Source organism: Parasteatoda tepidariorum, chromosome 10 (genome assembly GCF_982258835.1).
Source record: "Parasteatoda tepidariorum strain Cologne lab strain chromosome 10, Ptep-v5.0, whole genome shotgun sequence".
Lineage (NCBI taxonomy): Eukaryota > Metazoa > Arthropoda > Arachnida > Araneae > Theridiidae > Parasteatoda > Parasteatoda tepidariorum.
Window position 1 is genome coordinate 11,444,737 of NC_141764.1, and position 22,858 is coordinate 11,467,594.

General features: G+C 29.3%; 1 protein-coding gene across 1 annotated transcript in view; it reads right to left on the reverse strand.

Moving 5' to 3' along the window:
- The window catches only part of LOC107454198 (cytoglobin-1), a 156,699-nt gene extending 135,306 nt beyond the window's left edge, over positions 1-21,393 (reverse strand). Inside the window, exon 1 of the mRNA XM_016071303.4 lies at positions 21,118-21,393. The gene's annotated coding sequence lies outside the window, so the exon portion shown is untranslated. The remainder of the gene's footprint in view (positions 1-21,117) is intronic.
- Positions 21,394-22,858: the final 1,465 nt, after the last annotated feature.

Consider the following 22,858-nt stretch of genomic DNA (forward strand, 5'->3'; position numbering starts at 1 on the left):
GTTAGAGTCCCCTTACCGTCAGGCTAACCGTGAATTCTATTCGAAAAATAATGTAACATTAATAAATTTTTACATTTGAAATTAATTTTTAAATTTTTAATTTATACTTGATTTTAGCAGAGTGTTGATAAATTTAAGTACAGTCCTAGTCCAAATTATTCGACGCACTATAAGATTCTATGTAAAATCTTAATTATCAGGTGATACTATACAGCTTTATTGTTTTTACTCGGATGAAACCGGTTTGCACTTGTTTACGTCCGTGTATCAATTGGTTAACATTGTAATGCAATACGCTAAAAATAAATACAATTCGGAAGTATATAAAAAATCTCCTGAATAAAAACCCATTACATGTATGTTTGAATATAATAATATTGCATACAAATTCGAGCAAAATATGTAGTTATCAAAGCACTACAGTGCGTCTTATAATTTGGTCTAATTATTATAATATACTAATAGAGTACTTGATATAATAAATATTCTATTTTTATATAATATATCGTCTAATTTATCCTATCGTCAAATTTATATTATCTGTCGTCTAATTTAACCCATTGATACACGAACGTAAACAAGTGCAAATCGGTTTCAGTGACGTAAAAACAATAAAGCTGTATAGTATCACTTGATAATTAAGATTTCGAATAGAATCTTATAGTGCGTTTAATAATTTGGACAGGAATTGTAAATGTAAATATTTGTTAAAAAGTTAACGAAACACACAACGAGGATCGATTTTCCAGGCACAATTAATAATAGAACTCTCTTTATCTTTAAGAATAATAATTATCTTTCTTCCCCTAAATGCACCCTATTAACACAATTTGAATTAAAATTAATAAATAGAGTTCATAGTCTTTGCACGAGGCGCTAGAGTTTCACACCTTTAGGAGTTTTGGCGTAATTATGCTCAGGAATTTAAACAGTAATTATCCACATTTCACCCATAATTTTCCATAATTTAATATATCGGAGTAAATTGCGAACCAAAACCGATGATTTAATTTATGTTATCATGCATATTTAATCAATTCGGATCAGAAGTAGACCTCTAGTTTCTTATGCAAATTAACTGATTAAATAAATTTGTTTTGTAGATATTTCAGCAAAATATTACACTTTGTGATTAATTGAAATTATTTTTTTCTTCAAAAAACTTAAAGTAAAGCTTTTACTCCATAAATATTTGTTTTAGTATTATTATCGTTATTACTATTGATTAGGAAACTAGGTGTCGAACTCAGATTCATTTTGGCTCAACAAAATAAAATAAAGTTAAATAAATAAGTAGTCAAATCATGGATTAAAATGTTGAAAGAAATGTAACATAAAAATTGTGATCCCCTAGCGGGGATCACAGGTTACCCTTTGGCGAAAAAGGTTGTTGTCTAATTTTTTTTGGAAAAGCAACTTTATTGTGTTTTCATCTTGGATATCTTCAACTGTTAATCCTGAACTGCTTGATACACAATTTTGCAGACATATTTAAATGCAGCTCAGACACCTTCTGTGTAAATTCTTTTGATGACTGAATAGACATTGAACAGCTAATCGAGATCAATATTAACATTTTCGGATGGGTATAATGGTGTTTGATGGAGATTGTAAGCTGCATCATACACCCGTTTCGGATTCACAAGTTCATATATGAAATAAGATTTGAAAGATAAGCTTTTTTTCAATTTTACATGAATAGTGAATGAATCATTTATATTGCGTGGAAGACAGTCTACGGTCTTGTGCAAGTCATTGGGTAGGTTGACAATTTATCCTTTTGATCAACACCCAGTTCTCGTGTTTGCGTGAAAGGGGATCGGAGAGCAACCATTCGCTCTTCGGTAGGGTTCAATTGGTATTTTTGTGAGGGACGGACTTCATGCTCGCGTTTGCAAACGGAATTTCGTTTTTCGGTTTGTGTATAGCTTAAGCCTTAAGACATTCCCGTCTACGTTCTTTGGCTTTGGCTTTTTCAGGCCTTGGCATAGTTTTTATTTCCTTACTTCAACTGTAACTTTTGAATCCATGCCAATCAATCAGTTTGGACACTCTTTATTTGTGATATTCACCTGAAGTATTATTGAAAAGGATCTAGTTTGAACGGTAGGTTAGAATTTCTGATTCTTAATTAAAACTATAAAAACAAAAATATTGTTCAAATGATGAAATTCTCTTTTATTCACAACTCACGAAGCATTTATGGAATCTCTCGGACCCCATATTTCAAAAATAAACTCACCCACTTAATGCATAACAAAATTAAAAGTGAAAAAGCGAATTCTAAAAATAAAAAAAAAAAACAATCAAACAGCAGCGGGCGCCATAGCAACACATGCAATGACGACGCATGCGCACTGTTTACTATTACTCTTAAACACAGTTGAAAAGTGTATGGAAAATAAATTTGCTTCTTGAAAATGTTTTTTTGTTTGGTTTTTATTTTTAAACGTACCTTACTTAAGAAACAACCCTAGCATAATTTAAAAAAAAGGAATTTCTTTTGTGTTGTTCCTTTTTCCTCTTCGCACAGTTAAATTAAAAAGAACAATCTCTTCTGTATTATTCCTTCATTTATCAGAAGCTCGTACTAATGTGCTATGCTGCAGTTTTCGATAAGTTAAGTGGCCTTTGTTTTGGCTTTTATAACATCGCTTGAAATGTAGAATTTTGTTGTTTCAGGTAGAATTTTTCAAGTCATAGAAAAACGAACCCCTTTTTTAAAAATTTTTTCAATGTTGATTTATTTCAATAAGCCATTAAACTCTAATCAATAGAATACAAATCTTGGTGAGAAGTGTAAGTACACACCAAAAATTGTATTTATTTTTTTAAAAAAATACTTTGCAATTTCTATACCGTTAGTTCTATTGATTTGTGTTTGACTCAGACTACAAAATGTATTTTAAATAGTGCTCCATTAGTCTAGATATATTTACCGGGAATGGCCGAAAGCAAAAGAATGTCGACTTTGGTGAATGTCAACAATCACATTGTCACTTTGGTGAATGTTCGAAATATTTGTTATATCTGATTGGATATTAATGCATTGATATTATTGATTTGATATTAATAGTTGATATTATTATATTTCATCGGTATTTTACTATCTGTTGAGGCTAGATTAGGAGAAACACCAGTGTTCGGAGTACCGGTTAAAAGCATACTGGGCAGTGGCACATGACCTTAAGAAAACATTGATGTAGGGCATACCGGGCAGTGGCACTTAACTGGACCTAGTATTTATTTCGGACATATACCAAAGCGACTATATTATAGTCAACATTCACCGGTGGATGGCAACAACCACCCATTTCACAGTATTAGATGCGTAAATAAATTGCAGTTCAAAATTTGTAAATAAATAGAGACAAAAAATATATAGGTAAATTTATGACATTTCTAGCAAATCAAACACTTAATTCTGAGTAGGAAAATCGAAATATACGGTATTTAAATCATTCATTTGGTAATATTTTCATCCACATTGTAACGATTTACCGTAAATTCTGGTTTTCAAAACTATAGATCTTATCATCACACGTTTAGTAAAAAATACAGAACTGAAAAATAAATTTCTTTGCATGCATAGACCATCTAGCGAAAATTTGTATTCATCTTATTTAAAAAAAATAAATGCTTTAGAACTGTATTTCTTTTCTAAATTTAAGATAAAAGTAATTGCTAGAAATCACCTCACCTTTTTTTTTTTGTTTTTTTTTTGTATCGCACTATTCACTACGCTAGTACACTACAAACAACGAAAAAAGTAGCGACTACGGTAGTTTCACTACTTGTCGTGTGCTACTTCCGACCTCTGTGCTTAGTGTTTTTTTATTATTATAACCGTTGCTGAACAGCCGTTCCAATTTTTGAGTTCACGACTACTAATGTAACTCCGTAGCCTTATATTTATGAACCCAATCCAGAAGACAAGGGAACTCCTGGATCAAGCATTGGGATAAATTTGGAGGATTTTTTGATGAAACAAACCCGCATTTGCGTTTCATGGAGAGGAAAACCACGAAAACCTCCCACGGTTAGCCTAACGGCTAGGGGACACTAACCCACGATCGGTATACCATTAAGGATCTTTCACGTCAGCACTGTGGTCGGTGACAACCGGATGCGGAATTCGTATCGACCAGCCATAGCAGGGATTCGAACCTGGGTTCACGTCATTGGAAGGTGAACGCTTTATCTTCTTAGCCATCACGGCTCTGTGCTAAGTATTAAATAAATAAATAAAATAAGAAATATTAAATTCTTCGTTTTGTTGTTAAATTTGGATTGGACATTGAAAAAGTGAATGTAAATCTTTTTCTTAGCCAGACAGTTCGAACAATTTTCTTCACGCATGTTTTCATAAAATGCATTTGATCGTTTCTAAAATAAAAAAAAAACATTACTGAAGAGAAACTAAAGTTACTTAATAAATTTTATCTTCACCGCATGTAAATAATAAATGCAATTAATTAATCACATTTTAAGTTAAAACTTAAAAAAATGGAAAAAAAAAATAATGTTCCGCCAAAGCGAGATCGCTTATAACCGAAAATAAGCAAGGTGGTATATAAATTTTTTATACTCCACTTCATTAATTTACAAGCATGAATTTAGTATCATGACAAAATAATTAATTTCAGGAATTTTTATGAACATATTTTCTTCAATAACTGGAGGGAGGAACATAATTATTTTGTTTTTATCCGATATTATTGAAAGAGGGGGAAGAAAAACGAAATTAAATAAGACAACTAACCACGGATGAAATTCTGCCAGTTTTTTTTTTTTTTAATTTGAAGTTCTTTTTTTAACGTTTCTGTATGGTTTAGAAAACATTTTCATTTCTTCAATTTTTTTCTTCTTCTTCTTCTAGCTCGCAGCGAAGATGAAATCTCGCAGTTACGTCAAAGTCGATAATTGGTTTTGGAAAAAAACGAAAAAGAAGTATTTCTTGAAAATTCCAATCTCAGTTGATTTAGGAAATATTTGAATTAAGAATATCAATGTTGAAAAGAGAAAAAAAAAGAAATATAAAGAGAAGCTTATTTGTAAGATGACAGTAAGATGAAAATTTAATGCGAAACAAAATCTAATTATCTTTCGCAGCAGATTTATTTTGGTTTCCGCAAAACTGATTTCAAATATTAATTTTTCAGCTTGAAATGAAAATAAGAAGATGCATGCTCTTTCCCCAAAATGCAGTTAACACTGTTAAGTAGTGTTTTTTTGATGTGAAAAATAAACGCATTCGTTTCTACAATATATGTCTTATATACGTTACATATAGAATAGAATTATATAGAGCGTCTAATAAATTAGTCATGTACTGTGATATTAATATGTTACCGTTAATGACCAAAATCAAGGGAATGTCGACTTTCACCGGTGAATGTCCGAAATATTTGTTATATCCAATTTGATATTAATTTATTGATTGTTATTATTATATTTATTCGATATTTTAATATCTGCTGCGTTAGATTAGGGGAAACATCAGTGTTTTGGTTAAATACTACTCGGCAGTGTCACATGACCTTAAAAAAAATTGATGTAGGGCATACCGGGCAATGGCACTGAACCTTAAGACTTCAGAGTAGGGAATACCGATGAGTGTATACCGGGGAATGACACTTAACTACACTTAGTGTGTATATAAATATATAAAAGTATTTAAATAAATAGAATTAAAAAATATATCTAAGAACATTTAATTCCGATAAAGACATTTTTCGGGGAACAAAGATTCTTATTTAGAATAAAGTGAACACGTTGTTTTAAATAAACTATTTTTTGAAACGAACTCCAATCAATTTAAGTAGATTTCAGTCAATTTCTCGAAATTTTTTTAAAAAAAAACTCAATTTGCTTAAGTCTTTTTTATAAATTAAAAAAAAAGTTGATAGATTTAGAAACAAAATTGGTGTTTGTGTGTTTATGATCTATAATACACAGAGGGGGGGGGGGAAACAGTAACGTCAAAACAACCAGAACATGGTGAAATTTTTTGTTTTGGGCTCTATGGGAACACCGAAGAGCTCGGTGATTTTTTACCGAAGCATATAGATAATGATTTAGCTAAAAATAACAATAAAATATGGTTTTATAATGTATGATAAAAATTGATAATTGTATCATGAAACTTTAGATAATGGGTTAAAACTATATATTTGGTCAAATTTACTTCTACGTTTTATATTTTTTACTAAATCTGTGGAAACAATATACAAAGGCGAAACAAAGTTTTCGATAAACCGTCACCACATGAGGAATATTACCAAATAGCTGGTTTAAATTCCGTATATTTTAGTTTTAATTACCAGATTTTTTTTTAAAACAGAAATGTCATTACAATGCATTACTTTAATTTTACCAGAATTTTTATCTCCTTTCATATACGGTGATTAAGTCTTAAACACTATCAGAACACCTAGAATTGCGTTATTTACTTTTCTTTGAAAAAAAGATTGCATTACCTTTTCTTTGCTTTTTTTGATTTTTGTAAATAATTATATAAGCATTTATAAAAATTTTTTTTTGCGTTTTCTGTGAGCACGGTACACTATATTAAACAACTACAGATGGAAAATTTTCATTTGAAAGAAAAAACTCAGCACGAATGTATTTTTCAAAATTTTTTGAATGAACTAAGAAGCCTCCCGCTCACTTAGCTCACCGATCCTCTAACTTCATTGTCCTTCAATATTCTTTTTCTTTAAAACTATTAAAAAAAGATTTTTTTCTTTTTACAAAATGTATAAATATTAAAATTTATATACATTTTGTTAACATGTTAATCGTAACGACATAAACCTAGATTAGAAAAATAATTAACTTTTTTTCTTTCAAAGAAAAAATATTTTTACTTCCGAGTTAAAAATAATGATAATACATGATGTATGATAAATAAATTGTTACCAATGATAATCATATGTAATTGGAAACGGTTCTTATATCTCTTGAGAAAATTAAAGTCTAAAAAATTTCAATACAAAATCAATGCCTGATAAATCTAATTTCTCTTAGCTTTTTATTATATTTTACAAAATTTTTTTTTTGTTTCGTTAGACTTGAAGTCAAGTTCGAGCTTATAAAAGATAAATTTTATACAACATTGATAAATAGTCATTTCTTATAGGAAGAAAAAATGAAAGCAATTCGCGGAAAGAGCAATTCTGAAAAGACATTCTGTCGTTTTTCTGAAAAATTGAAATACTTTTTACGAATTTGTTCTTTTATCTTTCAAACCCTGTGCTTTTCGCGGCAGTGATTTAAGAAAAACTAGGAAATTATCAAATATTTGGGATTTAAGAGATCAATGCTTTTTTTATATAGTGCAAGAAATTAAGTACAGCGCAAAAACGAAAAACGAACCACGCTGAATAACTTTTGATCTTATGATCGGATCTTCATGTTCTGGGACTCAATTTTAACGGTTTGAGGGTGCGACGGCATATATGCTAATTAATTAATGAGGACAATATTTTAAGTTACGAAATCAGACTCGAAAACTTACTTTATAGTTCCTCTGAAATCGAATTTAAAAAAAAGTCAGATATTTAAAACTCGATTTTTCAGGAAAAAATCGACTGATTTCTCACCGATTTTTTCGAGCAGCAAACGTAATCTTAATAACGCTCAGTCACAGAATCATACTCCTTGCCTAGGTTGACGGACCTGCGAAGAATTTGCACCAATCAGTTTCGAAAATTTTTTTGCGTTTGAACTTTGTTTCTTTATTTAACTAACGTTTAAAGTAATTGCCATAAATCGCCACAAACTATTGTTTTTTTTTTTTTTTTTTTTTTTTTTTTTTGTATCGCACTTCTCACTACATTACTTCTTTTAAAATTTAGAGTACTAAACTACATACTACGGAAAAAGTAGCGACTGCAGTAGTTTTGCTACTTGTAGCTCTCTACTTTTGACTACAGAACGTAATCAAAATGCTGACGCATCTTTTCTTTTATAGACTATTATAGTATAGTATAAGGCAACTAGTCAAGTTTCACTTTCAGAATAATAAACTATTTTATCACAAGAGGAATATTAAAGTTCAACTTTGATTATACAAAACTATTTTAACATATGGGAAATTTTCAAAGTTCCACTTTGAGAATAAGAATTCATTTCGGAGTAAGGTAGTTCCACTTTGAAAATAGTAATCTATCTAGTATTATGTTAGCTAAATGCTTTTTTAATTTTTTTTTTTGTATTTAGGCTTTTACAAAACGATTGTCTGTGAAAAATGCAATTAGATTTACCTTCGTCACTCGGAGTCTCAGTCATAATGAAAAGGATGTTAAGAAATTCTATTCAAGTGATATTTTAGAACGTTTTTAGGGGGGAGATTTCCGTATCGTGATCTGAGGCAGAATAATCGTCGATCTCTATAACTTCCGGGCAACGGCCCACGAAAAACTAAAAAAAAAAAAAAAGAAAAAAAATATTCACAGAAAGGGACCAGCTCGAATGGTATAACGTGCACCCCCCCCCCCAGGTAAACATCTACATGTTTTTTTTTTTTTTTTAATTGCAAGTTTAAAATCTATTTGGCACCTTGGCGATTGTAACTGACGAGACAGATCACGAAACGCAAATATCCCCGTATAATATGCTAAAATCTAAAAATTTGTTATTTTTATATTATAATTTAGAATAGTTGAGCCGTTGTGACTCAGAGGATAGAGCGCTCGCCTCCCAATACCCGGGTTTGATCCCAACGATATCTGGTCAATTTGAATTTCGCAACCGGCTCGCACTGACCACAGTGCTGACGTAAAATATCATCAGTGGTAGACGGATCATAGGTTAGAGTCCAATCACCGTCAGACTAACCATGGAAGCTTTTCGTGGCTTTCCTCTATATGACGCAAATGCAGGTTAGTTCAATCAAAAAGTCCTTCACGAAGACAAATTTCTCCCAATATTTGATAAAGAAGCTTCCTTGTCTTCTGGTTTAGGCTCAAAATTACAAGGCTACGGAGTTGAGCATTAGCGGCCGTAAACCCTAAAGTGGGTCGGCTGTTCAACGACGATTATAAAATTATAAAATATAAAATTTAATATAGCTGCAAAAAACTTATTGAGTATAATTATTTTTCTAAAATAAATATTTTATTGCTTTTAAAAGTTTACGTTCTTCTAAGCTAAATATTTCTAAATTAAATTAGCATTAATTGCCGAAGCTCGAGTTTTAGGGAGGTTAAAGTAGTAAATTAAGAGAGTCTCTTATTTGACTAAAAATTTGATGGCTTAAGCTGCCTATAAATCTGATAATATCTCCTTACTGAATATAATTTTATCACCTATTGAATAAATAGTAATTTAAGGTTAGTAACTCACTTAATTAACTTAAAGGATTATCTCTTCTGACGTCACATTAGTGAAAATCACGACAATAGGACGCTAATCCTTCTGTTCTCTTGGGAGATTTAATCGGCCTCGTTAATTTAGGCTGTCACCGGGCAAACAAGGTCCTACACAACCCTAATCTAGTACAAACCTCAACACTGATAAGTTGGGGGGTTGACTTGAACCAATTATTGGTCTGAAGACAGAGATCACTAAGCTCATGAGGGGTTTTAAGATTTTTTTGAATTTTTAGTCTGAAATTTAAAAATTGATCAAATGTCTGGCGGAAAATTTGAGCAAATACTTTTTCCCTTGTTTTTCAATCAATAGCAATCCCTTCTCGTTCTCAAAAAAAAAAAAAAAAAAAAAAAAATTATAAACAGGGAAATTAATTGTTTTTCTTTTCTAGAATAATTTTGCAAACTGAAAAAGTATTCACACTGTCCCTGACTAAATTATTGGACGCACTATAAAATTCTATGTAAAATCTTAATTATCAGGTGATACTATACAGCTTTATTGTTTGTTACGAGACTGAAACCGGTTTGCACTTGTTTACGTTCTTGTTTCAATTGGTTAAATTAGACAATATATAATATAAATTCGACGATTGGATAGATTAGACGATATATTATATAAATATAGAATATTTATTATATCAAGTATTATATTAGTATATTATAATAATTAGACCAAATTATTAGACGCTCTGTAGTTTTTTTTAATAATTTCATGTTTTGCACGAGTTTATATGCAATACTTTTACATTTAAACAAACATGTAATGGGTTTTAATTCATGAGATTTTTCATATACTTCATCTTTGCATATATATTTTAAACGAATTGCATTGCAATGTTTACACGCACATAACCAATGACACACGCACATAAACAAATGTAAACCGGTTTCAGCCGCGTAAAAACAATAAAGCTGTATAGTATTATCTGATAATTAAGATTTTACAAAGAATCTTATAGTCCGTTGAATAATTTGGCCAGGAAAAATTATTCAAACTTTTCGAAAACACCCTTTTTTGAGGATTTTTAACTTTTAATTTGGTTTATTTGAAAGAAAAAAATTATAAAATTACTTCAACACTTGTGTTTTTTTTATTTTATTTATTTATTTTTCAATGTATTAAATCGTTAATTTTTTTTTAACTTTCGAAAAAAAATTGCAAGGTTGAATTAGAAGCCCTTTAAATTAAAAAGTACCTTTTTCACATGAAAAAAATGAGACTTCCAAATTTGTAAGTCTTCTAATTATAATAAATCATATGAGAAACAGGATTTTCCGTAAGCAAAAAAATTTTTTTTGTATATGAGAAGCAAAAATGATATCATAATAATTTATATTATTCTATAAAATGGGTTGCATGGTTTGAAAAACTGAAATATTTTATTTTATCCAAATAAAATTCGTTCTATCTTGTGAAAATAATTTAGCTGTAATTGTAAACTCTTATTTTAGTTCAGAAAAAAAGGAAAAGAAAATAATTCGAAAATAAATAAACAAATAACATCGCTTGAATAAATAAATGAAAATATAAAGAACAAAATGAATTTTGTAGTGACTGTTGAAAATTATTAATCCTTGTTTTATTTTTATATGGGTACAATAAAATGAAATAAAAAATTGAAATTAGTAATCAAAACGACCCATACTGCGGTAAAGTAGAATAAATATGCGAAAATAATCAAAGGGAAATTGATCCATATTGATAATTTATAATGATTTTTATAAAAATAATGAAAATTGCTAAAATTAATTTCTGTAATGTTGACTCTAGGTGACTCGAGGATAAAGTGACATTATTAATTATTAGCAAAATACGAGACATAGGCAATTGAGGAACACGAACAGCTGGCTTTATTAAAAAGGAAAACTTTTCGATCATCAATTAATTCTACTTCGGCTTCCCTTATCAATTTTTTCGGAAGAAAATTGCAAAAAATTAACAAATTTTTTTATTTCATTAATAAATACTTCATAATCATCTGCATTACTTTCGCTTTCACTCGAGAACGCCATTATTTTTTTTACTCTTTTTTTATGTAAATTCATCAACCATCGGATATACAATTGGACAAAACACGTCAAAACAACAAAAATTGGCAAACTTCCAATCACAGTGGATTATTATTATTATTTGTTTAACTTCCGGTCAAATAAAAACGTGATAAAAAAACAACGTATTGACGAATTCTGCTATGCCCGAGTTTACTCGGGATAATAAATATTTGCAATCTATACATTCCCGAGTTTACTCGGGATAATAAATATTTGCAATCTATACATTCTCGAGTTAACTCGGGATAATAAATATTTGCAATCTATACATTCCCGAGTTAACTCGGGATAATAAATATTTGCAATCTATACATTCCCGAGTTAACTCGGGATAATAAATATTTGCAATCTATACATTCCCGAGTTTACTCGGGATAATAAATATTTGCAATCTATACATTCCCGAGTTAACTCGGGATAATAAATATTTGCAATCTATACATTCTCGAGTTAACTCGGGATAATAAATATTTGCAATCTATACATTCTCGAGTTAACTCGGGATAATAAATATTTGCAATCTATACATTCCCGAGTTTACTCGGGATAATAAATATTTGCAATCTATACATTCTCGAGTTAACTCGGGATAATAAATATTTGCAATCTATACATTCCCGAGTTTACTCGGGATAATAAATATTTGCAATCTATACATTCCCGAGTTAACTCGGGATAATAAATATTTGCAATCTATACATTCTCGAGTTAACTCGGGATAATAAATATTTGCAATCTATACATTCTCGAGTTAACTCGGGATAATAAATATTTGCAATCTATACATTCCCGAGTTAACTCGGGATAATAAATATTTGCAATCTATACATTCTCGAGTTAACTCGGGATAATAAATATTTGCAATCTATACATTCTCGAGTTAACTCGGGATAATAAATATTTGCAATCTATACATTCTCGAGTTTACTCGGGATAATAAATATTTGCAATCTATACATTCTCGAGTTAACTCGGGATAATAAATATTTGCAATCTATACATTCCCGAGTTAACTCGGGATAATAAATATTTGCAATCTATACATTCTCGAGTTAACTCGGGATAATAAATATTTGCAATCTATACATTCCCGAGTTAACTCGGGATAATAAATATTTGCAATCTATACATTCCCGAGTTAACTCGGGATAATAAATATTTGCAATCTATACATTCTCGAGTTAACTCGGGATAATAAATATTTGCAATCTATACATTCTCGAGTTAACTCGGGATAATAAATATTTGCAATCTATACATTCCCGAGTTAACTCGGGATAATAAATATTTGCAATCTATACATTCTCGAGTTAACTCGGGATAATAAATATTTGCAATCTATACATTCTCGAGTTAACTCGGGATAATAAATATTTGCAATCTATACATTCCCGAGTTTACTCGGGATAATAAATATTTGCAATCTATACATTCCCGAGTTAACTCGGGATAATAAATATTTGCAATCTATACATTCTCGAGTTAACTCGGGATAATAAATATTTGCAATCTATACATTCTCGAGTTAACTCGGGATAATAAATATTTGCAATCTATACATTCCCGAGTTAACTCGGGATAATAAATATTTGCAATCTATACATTCTCGAGTTAACTCGGGATAATAAATATTTGCAATCTATACATTCTCGAGTTAACTCGGGATAATAAATATTTGCAATCTATACATTCTCGAGTTAACTCGGGATAATAAATATTTGCAATCTATACATTCCCGAGTTAACTCGGGATAATAAATATTTGCAATCTATACATTCTCGAGTTAACTCGGGATAATAAATATTTGCAATCTATACATTCTCGAGTTAACTCGGGATAATAAATATTTGCAATCTATACATTCCCGAGTTAACTCGGGATAATAAATATTTGCAATCTATACATTCTCGAGTTAACTCGGGATAATAAATATTTGCAATCTATACATTCTCGAGTTAACTCGGGATAATAAATATTTGCAATCTATACATTCTCGAGTTAACTCGGGATAATAAATATTTGCAATCTATACATTCTCGAGTTAACTCGGGATAATAAATATTTGCAATCTATACATTCCCGAGTTAACTCGGGATAATAAATATTTGCAATCTATACATTCTCGAGTTAACTCGGGATAATAAATATTTGCAATCTATACATTCCCGAGTTAACTCGGGATAATAAATATTTGCAATCTATACATTCTCGAGTTAACTCGGGATAATAAATATTTGCAATCTATACATTCTCGAGTTAACTCGGGATAATAAATATTTGCAATCTATACATTCTCGAGTTAACTCGGGATAATAAATATTTGCAATCTATACATTCCCGAGTTAACTCGGGATAATAAATATTTGCAATCTATACATTCCCGAGTTAACTCGGGATAATAAATATTTGCAATCTATACATTCTCGAGTTAACTCGGGATAATAAATATTTGCAATCTATACATTCTCGAGTTAACTCGGGATAATAAATATTTGCAATCTATACATTCTCGAGTTAACTCGGGATAATAAATATTTGCAATCTATACATTCTCGAGTTAACTCGGGATAATAAATATTTGCAATCTATACATTCTCGAGTTAACTCGGGATAATAAATATTTGCAATCTATACATTCTCGAGTTAACTCGGGATAATAAATATTTGCAATCTATACATTCTCGAGTTAACTCGGGATAATAAATATTTGCAATCTATACATTCTCGAGTTAACTCGGGATAATAAATATTTGCAATCTATACATTCCCGAGTTAACTCGGGATAATAAATATTTGCAATCTATACATTCTCGAGTTAACTCGGGATAATAAATATTTGCAATCTATACATTCCCGAGTTAACTCGGGATAATAAATATTTGCAATCTATACATTCCCGAGTTAACTCGGGATAATAAATATTTGCAATCTATACATTCTCGAGTTAACTCGGGATAATAAATATTTGCAATCTATACATTCTCGAGTTAACTCGGGATAATAAATATTTGCAATCTATACATTCCCGAGTTAACTCGGGATAATAAATATTTGCAATCTATACATTCTCGAGTTAACTCGGGATAATAAATATTTGCAATCTATACATTCTCGAGTTAACTCGGGATAATAAATATTTGCAATCTATACATTCTCGAGTTAACTCGGGATAATAAATATTTGCAATCTATACATTCTCGAGTTAACTCGGGATAATAAATATTTGCAATCTATACATTCTCGAGTTAACTCGGGATAATAAATATTTGCAATCTATACATTCCCGAGTTAACTCGGGATAATAAATATTTGCAATCTATACATTCCCGAGTTAACTCGGGATAATAAATATTTGCAATCTATACATTCTCGAGTTAACTCGGGATAATAAATATTTGCAATCTATACATTCTCGAGTTAACTCGGGATAATAAATATTTGCAATCTATACATTCCCGAGTTAACTCGGGATAATAAATATTTGCAATCTATACATTCTCGAGTTAACTCGGGATAATAAATATTTGCAATCTATACATTCTCGAGTTAACTCGGGATAATAAATATTTGCAATCTATACATTCTCGAGTTAACTCGGGATAATAAATATTTGCAATCTATACATTCTCGAGTTAACTCGGGATAATAAATATTTGCAATCTATACATTCTCGAGTTAACTCGGGATAATAAATATTTGCAATCTATACATTCCCGAGTTAACTCGGGATAATAAATATTTGCAATCTATACATTCCCGAGTTAACTCGGGATAATAAATATTTGCAATCTATACATTCTCGAGTTAACTCGGGATAATAAATATTTGCAATCTATACATTCTCGAGTTAACTCGGGATAATAAATATTTGCAATCTATACATTCTCGAGTTAACTCGGGATAATAAATATTTGCAATCTATACATTCTCGAGTTAACTCGGGATAATAAATATTTGCAATCTATACATTCTCGAGTTAACTCGGGATAATAAATATTTGCAATCTATACATTCTCGAGTTAACTCGGGATAATAAATATTTGCAATCTATACATTCTCGAGTTAACTCGGGATAATAAATATTTGCAATCTATACATTCCCGAGTTAACTCGGGATAATCACAGAGAAGAGGTAAAATAAATATAACCTAGTAAATTGCATTCAAAATGTAATTGTTAATTTTTTTCCGATTTCGATTCTTAACCATAAAATACTTTGCAAATGAGTTATACAATTAATAACTCAATGCAGAATTTTTTTTTATAAACACATTAAAGAAAAATGCGTAATATGTTCGAATGTTTACTAAAAGTTTGTCAATGCAATATTATGCTGAGTGAATTTTTTTTTTTTGTCATTCATAATTTGCATAATTGACTCAAAAGGAGAAGAATTACTTAGAAATGCAAAATCCTCTTCATTTGCAATTCAAATTTCTTAAAAGAAAATTGTCAAGAAATGATTTGCACTTGAAAAGACATCTATCGGGGGGGGGGCTCTTTTTAGTATTCAAGCTGTGTATTGAACAAATCCTCTTCACGTAAAAGAAAAATCAAAAGAGAGAGAAAGAGTTTTCATTTTTGTTTAACATTCAGCATTTACGGTTAACTTGGTGAAGAAGGCGGCACGTGTATGGAGAATAAAAGGAATTTTTTTTTAAACGGAAAAATGCTAAAAATTTGTAAAATAAAATGAATGGAGTGATTTCTTTTGAAAATGGAAGGACAAAAATATTTCTTTTGTTGTTGTTGCTTATCCTTTTAATCTGACGCACAGTCCCTGGTCTTTTTATTAGACGTACTATAAGATTCTATGTAAAATTCTAATTATTAGGTGATACTATACAGCTTTATTGTTTTTACTCAGTTGAAACCGGTTTGCATTAATTTACCTAGAATTTTTGATAAACCGTTACCATACGGATGGAAAAATTAACAAACGAATTGTTTAAATATTGTACATTTTGGTTTATTAACCAGACTTGAGATTCTTTTAACCAGAAATGTAGTTAACATTAGGTGCGATAAATTTATCAGATTTTTTTTTTCTTCCAGTAAAAAGTTTAGATTTACTAAACCGTTTAGATTAATCGGGTTTAAAGATAAATCTAAACACCAGTTAATCTAATTAGTTAAATCTAAAGTAGTTAATTTAAATTAATCTAGTGTTACTCTAGTTAATCTAATAGCTAATCTAGTGTAGTTAAATATAAACACCATTAATTGAGAACGTTTGCACTAAACGCATGCGCATTTTCACTATTCGCGAATTATTTTCTTTTCTGAGAACGCCAATTTATGGGTACTTCGGATATCGTTAATAGATAGTTTATAATATAGTGCGAAATGGTAAGAATTTGTTGATATTTTGCACACGTCTCTACAGTCCCTGCCAAAGTATTAGACGCACTATAAGATTCTATGTAAAATCTTAATTACCAGGTGATACTATACAGCTTTATTGTTTTTAAGCGGTTTGAACTTGTTTATGTTCGTGTATCAATGGGTTAAATTAGACGATATATAATATTAATTTGACGATAGGATAAATTAGACGATATGTTATATAAATATAGAATATTTATTATATCAAGTATTATATTAGTATATTATAATAATTACATCAAAATCATTAGACTCACTGTAGTTTTTTAATAATGACATGATTTACAAGAGTTTATAGGCAATACTTTTAAATTTAAACATGCATGTAATGGGTTTTTATGCAGGAGATTTTTTATATGCTTTCTATTTTTATTTATTTTTAACATATTGCATTACACTGCTAACCAATTGATATAAGAGCGTAAGCAAATGTAAACCGGTTTCGTCCGAGTAAAAACAATACAGCTATATAGTATCACCTTCTAATTATAATTTTACACAGAATCTCATAGTGCGTCTAATAATAAGGCTAGGGACTGTACATCTCAGGGGTCTGTCCAGACATATTGTGAAAGGTCCGTTTTTCGTGAAATTGTGAAAAAATTACTCACATTCTTTCAACCAGGGTCCGCTTTTATGAATTTGTGCAAATAGGGTCCGTTAATCCAAAAAAAAACTTTTTCAAGGAGTTTTTAAATTGTAAAGACATACAAGATTATGCTCAACACTGTAAAATTATTAAAGAAATTAAATTTTAAAAAATAAACAACAATTGCTGTTTCTAAATTAGAGATGCAACATACAAATATTTGGTATTTAGCCTATACTGCTGAACGCAGAATATTCATTTCGGACGAATAATGAAAGAATCGTCTGTAAAAGACAAAATTTAATTCGTTTACATCCATCTTTCTTGTTTTCTGCCCTGGAAAGGGTTAATTCGATTAACAAAATAATAATGAAGATAAACAAATTTGTGAAGGGTCCGATTAAAAGAAAAATAATTTTGTGAAGGGTCCGTTTTTAAGTTAAAATATTTTGTGAAGGGTCCATTTTTATGAAAAGATATTTTGTGAAGGGTCCGTTAACGGACCCAAATTTCTTCTAAACAGACCCCTGCGTCTGCATTAAAAAAAGTTCACCGTTACAAAATATATGTATATTTTCAATTCTGTAATAAAGATAATTGTGTTTTATTTTTTTAATTTCCTGTAAATTGTATTTAATTTTATTATTTTTAACTTTTTTTTGCTTCTGTTCTATTAAGCATAATTCAAATTCGTCTTAATGTTCTCTCTGTGCTATGTGAATTCTAATTTTTATGTGTGCATATTAAATTAACTATTCTTAGTTTAAATCGTATCGTATCTTTACTGACTCCTATGTGCATCTTACCTTATTGTTATTATAAATGTTAGTGTCATTGATGCGTAAAAAAGAGGGGGGGGGTGACTTTTTCACACCAAAAGTAATGAAAATAAACATACCTGCACTGAAAAAGGTATGGTAAAAATTACCAGAATATAGTAACATTTACCGTGTTTTTGGCTCTTTGGGAATTACATGATGTTAATTTTTACCTAAGCGCTGTTTTGTTAATTATTTAAGTAAAACTAACAATAAAATATAATTTAATAATATGCGATTAAATTTAGTTAATGTGGTAAAATTTAGTAATTTTATCAAACTACCTTAGTGCAAAAAACATTTATATGGATAAATTTACTTTTTAGTTTTGTATTTGTTCACTATATGTGTGGTAATAGGAACTACAATTTTGATAACCCGAATTTCCGATAAATCGTTACCGATGATTGGATTAAATATTGTATATTTTAATTTTATTAACCAAGAGAATGTTGTTGGGTTTTTTTTAAATTAAAAGGAAAAAAAACACGATATATGTCATTACTATACAGTACTATAATTTTACATGAATTTCTCTTTTCGTGTGGTAGATCACTATACCTAACTCAAAAAAATAATTATCTGTGGCGTTTGACTATACCACTTTTGGTGTAAAGAAGTTCCCACCATTTTTTCTGTAAGATACACTAATATTTTTACAGTGTATCAAAATCGTGTCGTTGAAAAAAGACTAATGTAATAAAACAACGCTTACATTTCATCAATATTATAAAATTAACATTTACGAACCAAAAACATTTTATCTGGCAAGCAAGTTTTCAAGTTGTCATACCTAGCATCAACAATCTGTTTATAAAAATGTTAAATTAAGATTTTCTCGAATACATATTATTATTATTTTTTATATAGGAGGCCCTTTTTTTCTCACACTGCTCACCCAACTCCTTGATTTCTTTACTTTCATCATTATTTCCCTATCAAAAAATAATAATTTCCAAGAAAAAGAGAACATTTTATAAATAAATTATATGGTTATTATAATTTCATGTAACAACATTCTGAAAATAGTGCAAAATGAATGATTAATTAAATTTTAAAAATGACCAACTGTACTTGAAAATAATTGATCGTAGAAAAAACCAAGACAAGAAATGAAGAAATAAGCAGTAATTTCACTCAATAACGTGACCACTATAATTGTTCAGATAGAAAATAAATTCTACCTCTGTTGAAATAATTTCTTTATATTTTTAATTATTTCAATATGCATATTAAGATTTGTAGCCGGCAATAACTAAACTCTCACTCTTTAGTTACTTTTTGCGTAAGTAGTGAGCAATGAGATATTTTTTTCCAACAATCAGATTCACATCTTAAACGCTGTGCTTAAATATAATAATTCATATGATGGTTCAGTGCTTAAATATAATAATTCATATGATGGTTCAGTGCTTAAATATAATAATTCATATGATGGTTCAGTGCTTAAATATAATAATTCAGATGATGGTTCAGTGCTTAAATATAATAATTCATATGATGGTTCAGTGCTTAAATATAATAATTCATATGATGGTTCTGTGCTTAAATGTAATAATTCATATGATGGTTCTGTGCTTAAATGTAATAATTCACATGATTACATTTTGTGCTTTCTTCAAATTCCCTTTTCATTTACGTTATCATTATTAGGAGCAAAACTGTTAATTTCAAAACTATTATACATTAACTGTGGAATTTCTTTTTTAAATATTAGTTTCCAAAAAGATTAACTGTTATGATTGATAGACTTTCCAAAAAATAAATTGAAAATTGTATGAATATTATTATTAATGCAGAACATAAAAATAAAAAAAATGATAAACAATACCTTTTATATGGTAAGTAGCAACAGAAAAAGATAAGAAAGATTCAATTGATTTTACAAAAAAATGCCGGAAAATATATCGAATTTGTTCAACCGTAGAGTTTAATAGGCACAAGATTAAGAAGTGACTACACAATTGAGTCAAAATGAAAAAAAGAACATGAAACAAATATATTCCAATAAAGTTTTTAAAATGTTTTTTTTTTTATAATTTTAAGACACATGTGATTCGTTAGCTTAGCAAAACACTATATATAAAATTTGTGTTTAGTAGATGCGATACAAATGAATTTTAATTAATAAAGTTTATCTATGTAGATTATATGCGTATACATAATATACCTATAAATAGTATTATATATGTATATTTGTTAATTCAATAATTTTTTTATAATAAATGTTTTCTTTAATATATTTCTATAATAATTACATTTTGTAAGTAAGTTTATGGTAATCTTTAAAAACATATATTATTATCATTATTATTTTATATTATTTTTTATAAAAATACCTTAAAATTAACGTTACTATACTATTTAATATAAAAAAATATATATAGTATAGCTTTGCTTTTAGTAGATCCAAAGCAATAAATTGTGTTATTTATGAGCAGAATTTGACTATTTATATTCATGTTATCATAATACATGTGTTAATTCGAAATATAAAGAATGTACTTTAAATACAATATTTTACATTTTGAATGAATTATTAAGTTTACAAATAAGATTTATGATATTCTATAAAACTAAAACATCTTATTCTTTAAAGAAACTAATATATGCATTATTTCTTTTTATGGACGCATCGGTTTTTCGTATTTGAAATAATATTATATGGAAGAATTTGAGTTTAGTGGTTTATATATAAAAGACAATTTATTAATTATAATAGGTATTTTATAGCTCGTTAGAATAATAATAATAAAAAAGTGATTTCCTTATTCATTTATTATTGTATAAATACTGCTAAAATACCAAGCAAACGTAAGACACTATATTTGCATTTAGACATTTTGATTGTCATGATCATTTGATGCCGGTTAAATACATGAAAATCAAGGCTTACTTTCGACAGGAAAACTCTCCAAAATTGTTTTTAATAATCCAAAATGCACCAGATATAAGTCAAATTAAGTAGTTGACAGTTAACCACGGTTGACAGTTACCGTCGCCATAAAATTATTCTCCACACATATATGGTCTCTTAACAACATTGAAAGATGAAGATTTAAGTTGGAGGAAGATCAACTTTAAGACGCAACTGTTTCAAAGTGAGGAGGAAGAGATTTTTTTGGCTCCTGATCTCACGCTTCGATGTTGTTCTGTGGCTCAATCCCTGAATGGGTTGCCAGGTAACCGAAAACGGTCGCCAAGGGATGCCAATTCATCTGCTTTGAGGTTTGAATGAAGCATCCGTACGCGAGGTGCATTCTCCTGGCAGTGAAAATCTTATTAAAATTCAAGTACTTCATACATAAGCAAAAAGGGAAGAAATTCTTCGGTGGATGTTTGGGTTTTCTTCTTCATTGGAAGATAACGTCTGTCAAGAGGAAGACGATGGGTTTTGTTTATAGGGTTTAAAATATGTGGAGGAAGAAAAATGTATGTTGCTTACAAATATTCACTCCATGGCCAAATTATTAGACACTCTATAAGATTCTATGTGAAATCTTAATCACCAGGTGATACTACACTGCTTTATTGTTTTTATGTGACTGAAACCGGTTTGCACTTGTTTACGTTGGTGTATCAAATGGTTAAATTAGACGATATATACAGTAGGGAACCGATTATCCGGAACGATCGGGACCATCGCTATTCCGGATAACTGATTTTTCCGGTTTTCTGAATCGCTACAAAAAGCCGTTTCTTTTATTGTTAAATCCAAATGAAAAAAAAATAATATTTGGAAATAATCTTAAAAAGAAGAAAAAACGATGAAGTAATACATTAATGATTATTTCCAAAATGATGGTAAAGTAAACATCTTTCAAAAAGGAAAGAAAAATCCTAAAATTTTATGAGGAAAAAAATGTTTTTTTTAAAAAATGGCGGGAAAATTTATCGAATTTCGTTCCGGTTTTTTGGTCTTCCGGTTTTCTGATTTCCGGATAACGGGTACAGTACTGTAATATAAATTCGACGATAGTATAAAGTAGACGATATATTATATAAATATAAAATATTTATTATATCAGGTATTACACTAGTATATTATAATAATTAGACCCATTGCGGTTTTATAATAATGACATGTTTTGCAAGAGTTTATAGGCAATACTTTTATATTTAAACATAGGGTAAACCAACCAGTGAAGGAACATTTCATATATATTGATTAAAAATAGAATTTGAAAGTTTTTCTTCAGATTGATTGGTAACAATAGCTTACTGCCAAACAATAGGAAGTCATCTAGCAATGTTTTGGATTAAATGATCAAATAGACTTCGCTGGAAAATTTTTTGAATTTGTTATTATCTCTGCAACACCTTGTTTCTTTGAAAAAATTATAAGATGAGTGCTTGTATTTACATGTTTGAAGTGGAATTAATTGCATGTAATAGTTTTATTTTTCTCACTGTGAAGAAGAGAATTCAAAATATAGTTATTAAAGTTACGTTTTATTTTTTTAGGCATCATACCATAATAAAATACTGAGATAAGGGGGTGTTAATTCACTGGATCACCAAACGATGAAAAACCAGTGAAGAAACAAGTGTTCCTTTAATGTTTTTTTTCTAAGTTAATGAAAATAAAAGATAAACTTTAATTTTCTTGTACCTTTAGCGATGTTTCGCATCAAAAG